The 12,675-nt window shown below is 55.8% G+C and overlaps 1 long non-coding RNA gene across 1 annotated transcript; it reads right to left on the reverse strand.

Moving 5' to 3' along the window:
* Positions 1 to 6,206: 6,206 nt before the first annotated feature.
* On the reverse strand, positions 6,207 to 9,601 carry LOC142828002 (uncharacterized). The gene is made up of 3 exons (XR_012902872.1): positions 9,400 to 9,601; positions 7,904 to 7,967; positions 6,207 to 6,329 (listed from the first exon to the last, which is right to left on the reverse strand). It is a non-coding gene; the product is annotated as an uncharacterized LOC142828002 (long non-coding RNA).
* Between the last annotated feature and the right edge of the window lie 3,074 nt (positions 9,602 to 12,675).

A 12,675-nucleotide genomic window follows, 5' to 3' on the forward strand; every position in this document is an offset into this window, starting at 1 on the left:
TCCAGATTAAACAAACCCAATTCTTTCAGTCTTTGGACACAGCTCGTGTCCTCTAGACCTTTAATCGTTTGTGTTGCTCTTCTCTGGACCAATTTCTCCCCATCTTTCTTGAAATGTGGTACCCAGAAGAGAAGAGTGAGGGGGGATTTGAGAGCAGCCTTCAACTTCCTGAAGGGGGGTTCCAAAGAGGATGGAGAGAGGCTGTTCTCAGTGGTGGCAGATGGCAGAACAAGGAGCAATGGACTCAAGTTACAGTGGGGGAGGTCTAGATTGGATATTAGGAAAAACTATTTCCCTAGGAGGGTGGGGAAGCCCTGGGGTGGGTTCCCTAGGGTGGGGGTGGAATCTCCATCCCCAGAGGTTCAAGTTCCAGCGTGACAAAGCCCTGGCTGGGTTGATTGAGTTGGGATTGGTCCTGCCTTCAGCAGGTGGCTGGGCTTGATGACTCCTGAGGTCTCTGATTCTGTATTGCACAGCTACCTGGTGTCATTGTTTATAGGGCTCGAACACCTGGGGTAGCCCAGTCCCTAGTGCCTCGTTGTGATGCGTGTGTGTGGGCGGGGGGGGGGGGCCTGTTGGCTCTGTAACCAAGGGTTCCCCTGCACGGAGATGCTTGATTCCACTGACTCACCCACATGTGTATTGGCCCAGACACCTAGTCCCAGCATGAGCAGATAACACTGAGCAGCATGAAAAGTTCTTCATTAGTTCCCATAATATAAGGACTAGAGGACACCAAATGAAATTAATGGGTAGCGGGTTTAAAACTAATAAGTGAACGTTCTTCTTCACACAGCGCATAGTCAACCTGTGGAACTCCTTGCCAAAGGAGGCTGTGAAGGCTAGGACTAGAACAGAGTTTAGAGAGAAGCTAGATAAATTCATGGAGGTTAGGTCCATGTGACAGGGTGCACCCGTCCCTGTTCCCTCCCAAGGACGACTCCAAGACCCTAGGGGTCAGAAGGGAAGCCGGCGCCACCCCACTCCCCCGGTGGTGTGGCACATGCACTGAGGTCCGCACGCTGCATTTAAACGCGGGGCGGATCAGCTGGAGAGGGGGCAGAAGCAGCCGGAGAGCGGAAACGGCCAGGGACGCTGGGGGCGGCAGAAGCGGCCAGAGGGTGGAATCGGCCGCGGATGTGGGGCCGGCGAGGTGGCTGGGGACGCTGAAGTGGCCGGTGAGGCCGGGAAGAGGGGAGCCCGGGGGAGGAGAGCCCGCGGACGAGCGGGGAACAGAGCGGCCAGAAGAGGTGTGGAGAGGGCCGATAAAGAAAAGTTATTTATTAGTTCCCTAAATAGAAGAACTAGAGGTCACCAAATGAAATTAATGGGGAGCAGGTTTAAAACTAATAAAAGAAAGTTCTTCTTCACACAGCGTGTTGTCAACCTGTGGAACTCCTTGCCAGAGGAGGCTGTGAAGGCTAAGACTATAATAGCGCTTAAAGAGAAGCTAGATAATTTCATGGAGGTTAGGCCCATAAAAGGCTATTAGCCAGGGGATAAAATGGTGTCCCTGGCCTCTGTTTGTCAGAGGCTGGAGAGGGATGGCAGGAGACAAATCGCTTGATCATTGTCTTCGGTCCACCCTCTCTGGGGCACCTGGTGCTGGCCACTGTCGGCAGACAGGCTACTGGGCTAATGGACCTTCGGTCTGACCCAGTACGGCCGTTCTTATGTTCTTACGTTATGTTAAGAACAGGGCAGCGACTGGAGTAAAGGACCGGAGAGCCCGGACCACAGGCCCCGTGTAGAACCCGCTGTCGGGGTTGCCAGGAACGACACCCCTTTGCAACGTTCACAACAAACCCCAGGAGGGGCCGTGAGGAACCCCGCGACGGGCGGCAAGACCTCCCCCGCCCAAGGGACTGGGGACTATTGCACAGCCGGGGGGAGTTATACGGCTTGCAGGGTGGTAGGTCGGCCTCCCAGGAACTCACCAGCTTGGGCCGATACCTAACCCCCTTCACTTTACAAGCCCAGATTAAAGATAGGGACCGGGGCCTCCGTGCAGTCAACGTGAGGATTCGCTCCCACATAAGCTCAGGGGGGTGAGGGGACGGGGGAGATACATGACAGTCCATAAAAAGCTGTTAGCCAGGGGATAAAATGGTGTCCCTGGCCTCTGTTTGTCAGAGGCTGGAGAGGGATGGCAGGAGACAAATCGCTTGGTCATTGTCTTCGGTCCACCCTCTCTGGGGCACCTGGTGCTGGCCACTGTCGGCAGACAGGCTACTGGGCTAGATGGACCTTTGGTCTGACCCAGTACGGCCGTTCGTATGTTCTTATGCTCTTCCCAGGGGGGAGATGAACACCTGGCTGGGGGGCAGGGTCTGGGTGCTGACTAAGCTGGGTGCTGAGTGTTGAGGGGGGCGAGGGTCCCCTAACCCAAGGGGTCTGAGGCTGCCTGGCCCTGACTCCTGTAGCCACATGTCTGTGCTGCGCTGTATCCTGGCGGAGCAATAAACCCTCCTTCTTCCACTGGCTGGCTATGGGGCTGCAGGATCGGGGGGAACCCCCGCCATGCCGCCACGCTCGTCTCCCCCCCCCCGGGGCCCGAGAGCTCTGCTTGTTGCTAAGCCGATGCAGTCGCAGTGAATTGAACTCAGGGGAACAAACCGGTGGGGTCCCTCAGGGCTGTTCCCTGGCTCCGTGACCATGACGGAGCCGGAGGGACCAAAGCCCATGCTGGCAGGCTCGGGGGGCTCTTGCGTCCCGGCCTCCCACGCCCTCAAGGGCCGGCCTATCCTCCCGCCGCCAGCAAGGGAGAGCGACGGAGACCCGATCCTGGGGCTTTTCTCACCGGGCCGCTCCCGGCAGGGCGAGGGGAGGGGGCGGTAAAAGGCAGCGCGTGGCAGGGCCCTGTCTGCGCTCAGACCCTTCCGGTGACCTGACAAGGCCTCCGTCTGGGTGATTGTACCTGGCCCATGGCTACCTGGCGAGGTGCCCTCTGGTTCTCAGCCTGTCGGGCAGGGTGAGGAACCTTTTTTGGGTCAGGAGCCACCGGCCCTCAGAAAAATCAATGGGGGGGGGTGCACAAAAGTGAGCATACCCCCCCAACCACATTCCCCTCGCACACCGGAGCCTAGGGAGCCACGGCTGGTAGATGTGGTGGGCCCCCCATGGTTCTGGGGTGAGGTCAAAAATGCGAGGTTCAGTGTGTGGAGGGGGCTGCTGGGAAGCAGGTTTGGGTGTGGGAGCTGGGGGTTGAGGGGTCTGGGAGGTGGGGGGGCAGGAGCAGGCTGGGGGTTGGTGGGTCTAGATTCTCCGTGACTCAGCCTTTGCCTCAGTGAAACAGGAATGGGAGGGGAAGCAGATTAAATTTATTCCATGGTCACGCGCCCTTTGCTGGGCGAGAGCTAGCGAGGAATGAAAGGGGAACCCATCTCCCGTGCCTTCCTCGAGCATTTGACGAGCACGGGGGCCTCACCTGGAGCCTCACTTCACTGCCCCCTCCGCCGTGGGGCTGGGGCCGACGGTGCAGAGGGGTCACATCCCGTGGTCACTGCTGGGACAGACACCGCGGCAACACCGTGAACCCAGCACTCTGATCAGGGCCGGCCCGACCAGATGGGCAAACGAGGTGGCCAGTTGGGCACCAGCCTTTATGGGGCGCCAGATTGGACGGAAGAGAAGGTTTCTCTCGAAAAAAAATCTATTGAGATGTTCTCTTTGGTAAATACAAGTGTCAAATATTGCGTGTGTCCAACCGCGCCCCTGTGCCCCGCGAGCGGCCTCCGGTTTCAGAAGGCACCAGCCCCCCCTGCTCCGTGATTGGCAGTGGGGCAGCCGAAGTTGTGGGCCCCTTTTGGAGATTTCGGCAGGTTGTAATGAACGAATGCATGGACACTGACGGTCGGTGCTTCACCCTGAGGCTCCGCCCCTATCCCCGCCCTTCCACCCCTTCCTCTCACCCCCGCCTCTGCCCTCTTCCCCAGGCCTCCCCGCCTGCTCTTCTCAGTCCCCCGCCTACCTCTTACTCCTCCGCACCCTCCCGCCAGCTGTCAAAGGGTATGTCTACACTACAAAGCTAATTCGAACTAACAGACGTTAGTTCGAATTAACTTTGATAGGCGCTACACAGGCAAACCGCTAGTTCGAACTTAATTCGAACCACCAGGGAAACTCGTCTGCCCCTCTCCCGGCCCCGGAGCCCTTAAAGGGGCACGGGCTGGCTACGGTACCCGTGCCAGGTGCAAGCCTGCCAGCACCCAGCCAGCAGACCCTGCACCTGGCACGGCTCGAGCCAGCCACCCGCTGCCACCCAGCCCTCCGCTCAGGGCACTCCAAGACAGGACTGCTTTGCAAGCGGGGAACCCCTGAGAACTGTCTGTCCGGGGTGGGGGTCAGGTCCCTTTAAGCACAGCCCTCGGCTAGCCTGAGACAGCAGCTCCACGCTCTATGTCCTCATCTGATGCCCTGCCGGCACTGCTTCCGGCCAGCCTTAACCTCGGTTCAGGGTCCACTCAGTGTGGACATGCTAGTTCGAATTAGCAAAACGCTAATTCGAACTAGTTTTTAAGTCTGGATGCGCTAATTCAAATTAGCTTAGTTCGAATTAACTAATTTAAACTAAGTTAGTTCGAATTAGCGCTGTAGTGTAGACATACCCAAACAGCTGATGGGAGGCCAGTCCGAGGCCCACCCAAAATCTGTGACTGGTGGGTGCTGGGGGTGCAAAAATCCCAGATCACCCACGGGGTCGGCACCTAGGAATGGTTGGGCCTTTGACTCCCCAGATGCTGGAAGAAACCAGTTTAGCCAGAACCGGTTTGAAAGCAGAGTTCAGTCAATATGTTTTCTTAACTCTGTTGAAAAACCAGACGTACCCAGACCCGCCAGTTCCTAATAATAGCTGGCCCAGGATTCACAGTGGGTGGCTATGCAGCACCTCGAGTGAGGAATGCATTTAATTTGTCATCGTTTCTCGTTTCCCGGCCTGGAAAAACTCTCCCGCTGAGTCGGCCTGATACGGACATGTGCATCGGCTCCATTTTTCTTTCTGGCGGGGCAGTAAATTTACCAGCATTCAGGGTCACAAACAACAGGCTGTTTGAAATGGTTACAGATACTGGGGTTTGTTCCTGGGAACCAGCTGCCAAGTTTCACAAAGCATTCTGGGCTTGAGCATAAAGCATTTTAAGAAGCACACCTTGGCCTAAAATCTTGGAGCTGAGCAACGGCAGGGTTAGGCCATAGAGGCACCAACTTTGAGAGCAGCAGAGCTAATGGAGAATCACCATTAGCGGCGAGCACTATAGCGGCTATGGCATGCACACTTGTCCAGTCCTGATTCCCTCCAGCAGAGGGTGGCGGTGTGAATTCGACACGTTTGCTCCAATCCCTTTGGAATATGTAACTCCTGCTATGGAACACGATGGTTCATGTCAGAAAGAGGGCTGCTCCCTGTAAAAGGGCACTGAGCTCCCGTTCTGGCTGCCCTGGAGGAATTCTGGCCAGTCCAGCCGGAATCCTTTACGCTCGTACCACCTACTGGTCTCGGAGAAGGGGTGTGGCTTTAGGCAGAAGGGGCGGGGCTTCGTCTGCCTTCCCCATCTGGGCCTTCACCCCCACGCCCATGCCACACATAGAACCCTGATAGGCCACATGGGGCCTGCAGGCTGCAAGTTGCCCACAATGCTGATGGACAGCAACAGGCCAGCCCTGTGTGCCGTTTACAACCCATTCTCCCGCAGATCAATCAGATCCCAGTCCATACTGCCTGGGGCTTTTCTTTCCTCCCCGTTGAGTGCGCTGGTTGCTAGTCTGGAAACCAGGGGTGTGTCTAGACTACATGCCTCCTTCGACGGAGGCATGTAGATTAGCCAGATCGGAAGAGGGAAATGAAGCCGCGATTAAAATAATCGCGGCTTCATTTAAATTTAAATGGCTGCCCCGATCTGCCGATCAGCTGTTTGTCGGCAGATCGGGGCAGTCTGGACGCGATGCCCCGACAAAGAAGCCTTTCTTCATCGGCACAGGTAAGCCTCGTGAAACCAGGTTTACCTGTGCCGATGAAGAAAGGCTTCTTTGTCGGGGCATCGCGTCCAGACTGCCCCGATCTGCCGACAAACAGCTGATCGGCAGATCGGGGCAGCCATTTAAATTTAAATGAAGCCGCGATTATTTTAATCGCGGCTTCATTTCCCTCTTCCGATCTGGCTAATCTACATGCCTCCGTCGAAGGAGGCATGTAGTCTAGACACACCCCAGGAGTGTTGTAGGTGCGTCGCTAGCATCCGGGGGCTGAAACGTGTCCGAGTGGGCAAGAAGGGGAAGGTTTGTCAGGAAATCAGGTTCTTGTGGAGCGGAGGAAATTCCTCCATGTGGATCTGCGGAGCAAGCCGGACAATGTGTAACAACCTCGCACCCTCCGGATAGCCACCCCAACCTGCACTGATGCTTTTCCCCAGAAAGCCCCGTTTTCCCAGACAAGGCCTGGTAAATATTAGTGCTGAAGGGAGAAGAGAAAAGTTATATATGTCCCCGCCATAAATACCTCCTTTACAGTCTGACAGTTTGATGCTGTTGACGCAAGGAAGTCAAATAACTTTTCCATCGGCATCCGGGCAATTTTTTAATGTTTAAATTCAATGGGACCGAACGTGGCTGAGAATCAAAGCCGCTCCCTGAAGGTTTTATTGCGCTGGCGCATTTTTTCCGAAGAATCACGTTTAATGGGCGCAGGATTTATAGCTGGGGCGAGGAAAAAGAGGCCAGTGTTCGAATGGAACGTACAGTCCTAGGGGGAGCTGCAAATTCATGAGAACGCCTCTGGCCAGCCGGCGGGGTCTGGAACGGAGGCCTGCCTGCCAAATCCATCAGGACGCGAGCTCCAAAAAGCACGGACCAGATGTGCCTCCTGTCAGCACCTTCCGCACGCCAAGGTTTATAGCTAGGCCGGGCCTGGCGCAACACCCAGGCCAGACGGTCCGCGGGTGTAATTTGCTTGGCTTCAAGAGAACTAGGCAAGCACATCCCAGCCAGGGATCTGACCAGCGGACTGAGCTGGATCCGAACTGAGTTACACCAGCGGTGGATCTGGTCCTACGCCATCAATGGCAGCGCTGCGATTTTCACCATCCAGGGAGCGGCCAATGGACTTCAGTGGAGAGATGCCGATTTACACCATCTGGGAACAGCCCAGTTACTTCAAATCACAGCTGATGTACACCATGTGTGGGTCTGGCCCATTGGTTTCAATGGTGTTACGCCATGTGGGGGTCTGGCCCATTGGTTTCAATGGGGCTATGCGGATTAACGCCCTGTAGGGGTCTGGCCCATTGGTTTCAAAGGAGCTATGCGGATTTACGCCCTGTAGGGGTCTGGCCCATTGGTTTCAATGGGGCTATGCGGATTAACGCCCTGTAGGGGTCTGGCCCATTGGTTTCAATGGGGCTATGCGGATTAACGCCCTGTAGGGGTCTGGCCCATTGGTTTCAATGGGGCTATGCGGATTAACGCCCTGTAGGGGTCTGGCCCATTGGTTTCAATGGGGCTATGCGGATTTACGCCCTGTAGGGGTCTGGCCCATTGGTTTCAATGGGGCTATGCGGATTAACGCCCTGTAGGGGTCTGGCCCATTGGTTTCAAAGGAGCTATGCGGATTTACGCCCTGTAGGGGTCTGGCCCATTGGTTTCAAAGGAGCTATGCAGATTTACGCCCTGTAGGGGTCTGGCCCATTGGTTTCAAAGGAGCTATGCAGATTTACGCCCTGTAGGGGTCTGGCCCATTGGTTTCAAAGGAGCTATGCGGATTTACGCCCTGTAGGGGTCTGGCCCATTGGTTTCAATGGGGCTATGTGGATTTACGCCCTGTAGGGGTCTGGCCCAGTGATTTCAATGGGGCTATGCAGATTTATGCCCTGTAGGGGTCTGGCCCTACATCCTCAGGATAGACGCTTACCCTCAGGCATCACCAAGCAATCGGTCTGCTCTTCTATTCCAGTCTCACCATTTGTCGTGCAGGCCTAGGCAAGAATATATGCAGGACAGACAGGGCGCAGGGAAGGGTACAGGGCAGGCAGGGCACAGGGCAGACATGGTGCAGGGCAGGTCATACCAGTGGCCCATCTGGCCCAGTATCCTGTCTTCTGATCCATCCAGTTCCAGCTTCGGGCCGTCGGAGACCTAGGGACACCTAGAGCATGGGGCTGCATCCCTGAGCAGCCTGGCTAATTGTTCTGGAGAGACCTGTCCTCTGGGAACTCTCTCATTCTTTTTCAATCCATTTATACATTTGGCCTGCCCAACATCCCCTGGCAAGGAGTTCCATAGGTTAGCTGGGCGCTCTGTGAGGAAACTTCCTTCTGTTTGTTCTAACCCAGCTGTGGATCATCCCTGGTCCGTGTGTCATGTGTGTGTGTGGGGGGGGGGGGAAGGTGGAAATACTATTTCTCTATTCACGTGCTCCACACCAGTCCTGTGTTTACAGATCTCTAAGTAGCAGTTCTATAGAAAAGGACCTGGGGTTTACAGTGGATGAGAAGCTGGATATGAGTCAACAGTGTGCCCTTGTAGCCAAGAAGGCTAATGGCATATTAGGGTGCATTGCCAGCAGATCCAGAGATGTCATTATTCCCCTTTACTCAGCTCTGTTGAGGCCACATCTGGAGTATTGTGTCCAGTTCTGGGCCCCCCCACTACAAAAAGGGTGTGGACGCATTGGAGAGGGTCCAGCGGAGGGCAACCAAAATGATTAGGGGGCTGGAGCATATGACTTATGAGGAGAGGCTGAGGGTGTTGGGTCTGTTTAGTCTGCAGAAGAGAATAGTGAGGGGGGATTTGATAGCAGCCTTCAACTTCCTGAAGGGAGGTTCCAAAGAGGATGGAGAGAGGCTGTTCTCAGTAGTGACAGATGGCAGAACAAGGAGCAATGGTCTCAAGTTGTGGTGGGAGAGGTCCAGGCTGGATATTAGGAAAAACTATTTCCCTAGGAGGGTGGTGAAGCACTGGAATGGGTTCCCTAGGGAAGTAGTGGAGTCTCCATCCCTAGTGGTGTTTAAGTCTCGGCTTGACAAAGCCCTGGCCGGGTTGATTTAATTGGGATTGGTCCTGCCTTGGGCAGGGGCTGGACTTGACCTTCTGAGGTCTCTTCCAGTTCTAGGATTCTACCCTCCCCCTGCCCTGGCTCCACCCCGCCTCATTTCTGTTGCCCTGCGCTCTGTACCTTTTCGCTTCTCATGTATCCGACCCTCGCGATAACACCCTCCCTGATAATGAACGTCGGGCTACAGCGCGTATGCTTCCCGGATCCCGCCTCCAGCCCTGCCTGCTGTGGGGAGGTGGCGGGGGGAGCATTCAGCGGAGACTGAGTGTTCACTCCCGGGGCCGGAAGGGCTCTGTTTCTTCGCTGCAGGCCCCCGCAGGAGCTGCCCCCACCTTCCCGTAACAAAGTCCTACCTCTCGTTCGGGGCGGCGCGCAATGAACAGCAGTCTACAGCTGAGCGTGTGCTTTCCTGCCCTTCCCATGTGTGGCGGGCCTGGAACAAACAGCCCAGGGCCAGCAACGAAACACCAGGGTGGATCCTAAAAATCGGTTACTGCCAGGGGCAAGGGGAGGTCCACTCTGTAACAGCTCTGGGCAAGCTCCCAACCCCACCCCACAGGCCCCGCCCCCTCTGCCCAGGCCCCGCCCCCTCTGCCCAGGCCCCGCCCCTATGAGAGCCAAGCCACTCCCCCCAGCACCCTGGGGAGGGAAGTGGTACGTGGCCCCCGCCTCCCCAGCCCCGCCCTCACTCCACCCCCCAGTCCGCCTACAGTAGGTGTTCTGGGGGCAGAGCGTGGGCTGGCGGTTTTGGAAGGCAACACCTCCTCCTGCCTCGCATCCCTGCTGCCCAGGGAGAGGCACGAGAGGGAGAGGGGCGGGCGGCCGCCCCGGGCCCCGTGCTTCAAGAAGCCCCGCGCATGCGCCGTGGCAAAGGGGGGGCCTGTGAAATTGGGCTGCCCTGGGCCCCGGAAAATGATCATCTGCCCCTGGGAAGGAGGACTGTTCCGGGCCCTCCATCCCTGGCACAGGGCCTGCTCTGGGGTGAACAGGGCCAATGGCAAAGGGCCTCTCGGAAATTGACGAATGCAGATACAAATTCCACGCCAGTCAGGACCTCCGGCCCCTCAGCAGGCTGAAAGCCTGCGCTCGCCAAGGGACGGCCCCATCGCCCGCGTGCGTGGGCAAGGCCTGGCACGGGGCTGGGGGAGCGAGCGCTGCAGGGAACCAACCCTGCCGGAGCTAGTCCGCCAGGGCCAGCTCAGAGGGAGTCAGCCGCTTGGATGGGGGCTGTGCAGACAGCTTGGTGCACCTCTGCCCTCTCGTGGCCAAAAGCCTTAACTCCCTGTGTCAGCGCTTTCATCGAATCCTAGGCGCCTAGAACTGGAAGGGATCTCGAGAGGGCACCAAGTCCAGTCCTCTGCCCCCAAGCACTGTCTAGATCATCCCTGACAGGTGTCAGTCCAACCTGCTCTTAAATATCTCCAGCGATGGAGTCATAAGAACATAAGAACGGCCAGACTGGGTCCGACCAACAGTCCATCTAGCCCAGCGTCCTGTCTGCCGACAGTGGTTAATGTCGCAGCCCCAGCCTCCCTGGGTAGCTGGGGCCTGTAGTCAGTTTTGGAAAGGCAACGCTTTCCCTTGCCTACATTACCCGCCGCCCCTGACTAAAGTCATGCAATAACAGCATATAACCACCATCACCACAGAGCCAGCCTTCCCGGTTAGGTCCTGGTTAGCAGGAAGCTGCCAACTGCCTTCAGCTCCACAGGAAACTTTCCCTGAAGCTGGTTAACTGTTGCGGCGCGCCTCGTCGCTCTGGCGCGATGAACTTACAAGTGATTCTTTACCGGGGTCGCTGGACACGGCCAGCCACGCTGGTTCTCCCTGCCTCTCTGTCGCAGACACAGCCGGTGGGGCTCTGCGGAGGTCTCCCCTACATCTCCAGCATGAGAAGACAGGATCAGAGAACAGAAGCGTAACCGTAGTAAGTACAATCCCATCCAGGCCCTGTGTACACACGCGGGACAGCTAGCCCTCGGTCACTTGTGCTACACTTCTATTTTTAGCACGCCCGCTCGGATCAAGTGTCCGCTCCAGCACACCAGCTAGCCTTAATTCCTGCGCCGGTGTGAGCAGTTCTGCTCATGCCACAGCTCCTCTGTTGTCCATGTCCTGGGGAGCATTGCACAAGGGTGCCGAGTTCCAGCACAGGTGTGAGGAGAGGCCACCTGAGGGTGCAGGTTAGCAGTGCTAGGCGTTGTCCCCGGCACGGAAGGCGGTAGGTAAGTCTGGAGAACGCTCCCTCACAGCCTAACACCCAGGGACCTGAGTTGGGAATGGGTGCGTCTCAAGCACCTCATCTCGGGTCCGTTCTCTCATGTGCGGCCTGCGAAAATCCGTGGTTTCCTTTGCGTCGGGCGGCATGTCCCGCGTTGCCTTCAGGAATCCAGCAGAGGCCTTTCGCGCTCGCTAACGGGAGTGTGAGAGAAAACAAAATGGCCGCCACCCCATTGGCGCTCACTTTGGACTGTCTGCTCTGGAACGTCTCATGGGAGATTCACCTCCAGGCTTCATTCTTTCGCGCTCGTGGCCCGAACTTGCGAGATTCAGAGAGTCTAAGCCCAGAAGGGCTGTTGTGATAATCTAGCCTCACCGCCCACATAACAGGCCGTAGATATTTTCCCCAGTGATTTCGGCATCACGCTCTCCAGCGTGGGGTTGAACTGGAGAACGTATGTTTGACAATCTTGATTAAAAATCTTCAAGTGAGGCGAATCCGCCAGAGTAAAATTGTTCCAGCCAATTATTATCCTCCTTGCTATCCCGCATCTTGGCTTCCATTGGTGAGGAAAATGTGTACATGGATATAGCTGTTCATAGAATCATAGAATAATAGACTGGAAGGGACCTCGAGAGGTCATCGAGTCCAGCCCCCCGCCCTCAAGGCAGGACCAAGCTCCGTCTACACCATCCCTGACAGATGTCTATCTAACCTGTTCTTAAATATCTCCAGAGAGGGAGATTCCACCACCTCCCTTGGCAATTTATTCCAATATTTGACCACCCTGACAGTTAGGAATTTTTTCCTAATGTCCAATCTAAACCTCCCCTGCTGCACTTTAAGCCCATTACTCCTTGTCCTGTCCTCAGAAACCAAGAGGAACAAATTTTCTCCTTCCTCCTTGTGACACCCTTTTAGATATTTGAAAACCGCTATCATGTCCCCCCTTAATCTTCTTTTTTCCAAACTAAACAAGCCCAGTTCAAGAAGCCTGGCTTCATAGGTCATGTTCTCTAAACCTTTAATCATTCTTGTCGCTCTTCTCTGTACCCTTTCCAATTTCTCCACATCTTTCTTGAAATGTGGCGCCCAGAACTGGACACAGTACTCCAGCTGAGGCCTAACTAGTGCAGAGTAGAGCGGCAGAATGACTTCACGAGTTTTGCTTACAACACACCTGTTGATACAACCTAGAATCATATTTGCTTTTTTTGCAGCAGCATCACACTGTTGACTCATATTCAACTTGTGGTCCACTATGACCCCTAGATCCCTTTCCGCCATGCTCCTTCCTAGACAGTCGCTTCCCATCTTGTATGTATGGAACTGATTGTTCCTTCCTAAGTGGAGCACTTTGCATTTCACTTTATTAAACCTCATCCTGTTTACCTCTGACCATTTCTCT

Source organism: Pelodiscus sinensis, chromosome 1, assembly GCF_049634645.1.
Source record: "Pelodiscus sinensis isolate JC-2024 chromosome 1, ASM4963464v1, whole genome shotgun sequence".
Classification (NCBI taxonomy): Eukaryota; Metazoa; Chordata; order Testudines; family Trionychidae; genus Pelodiscus; species Pelodiscus sinensis.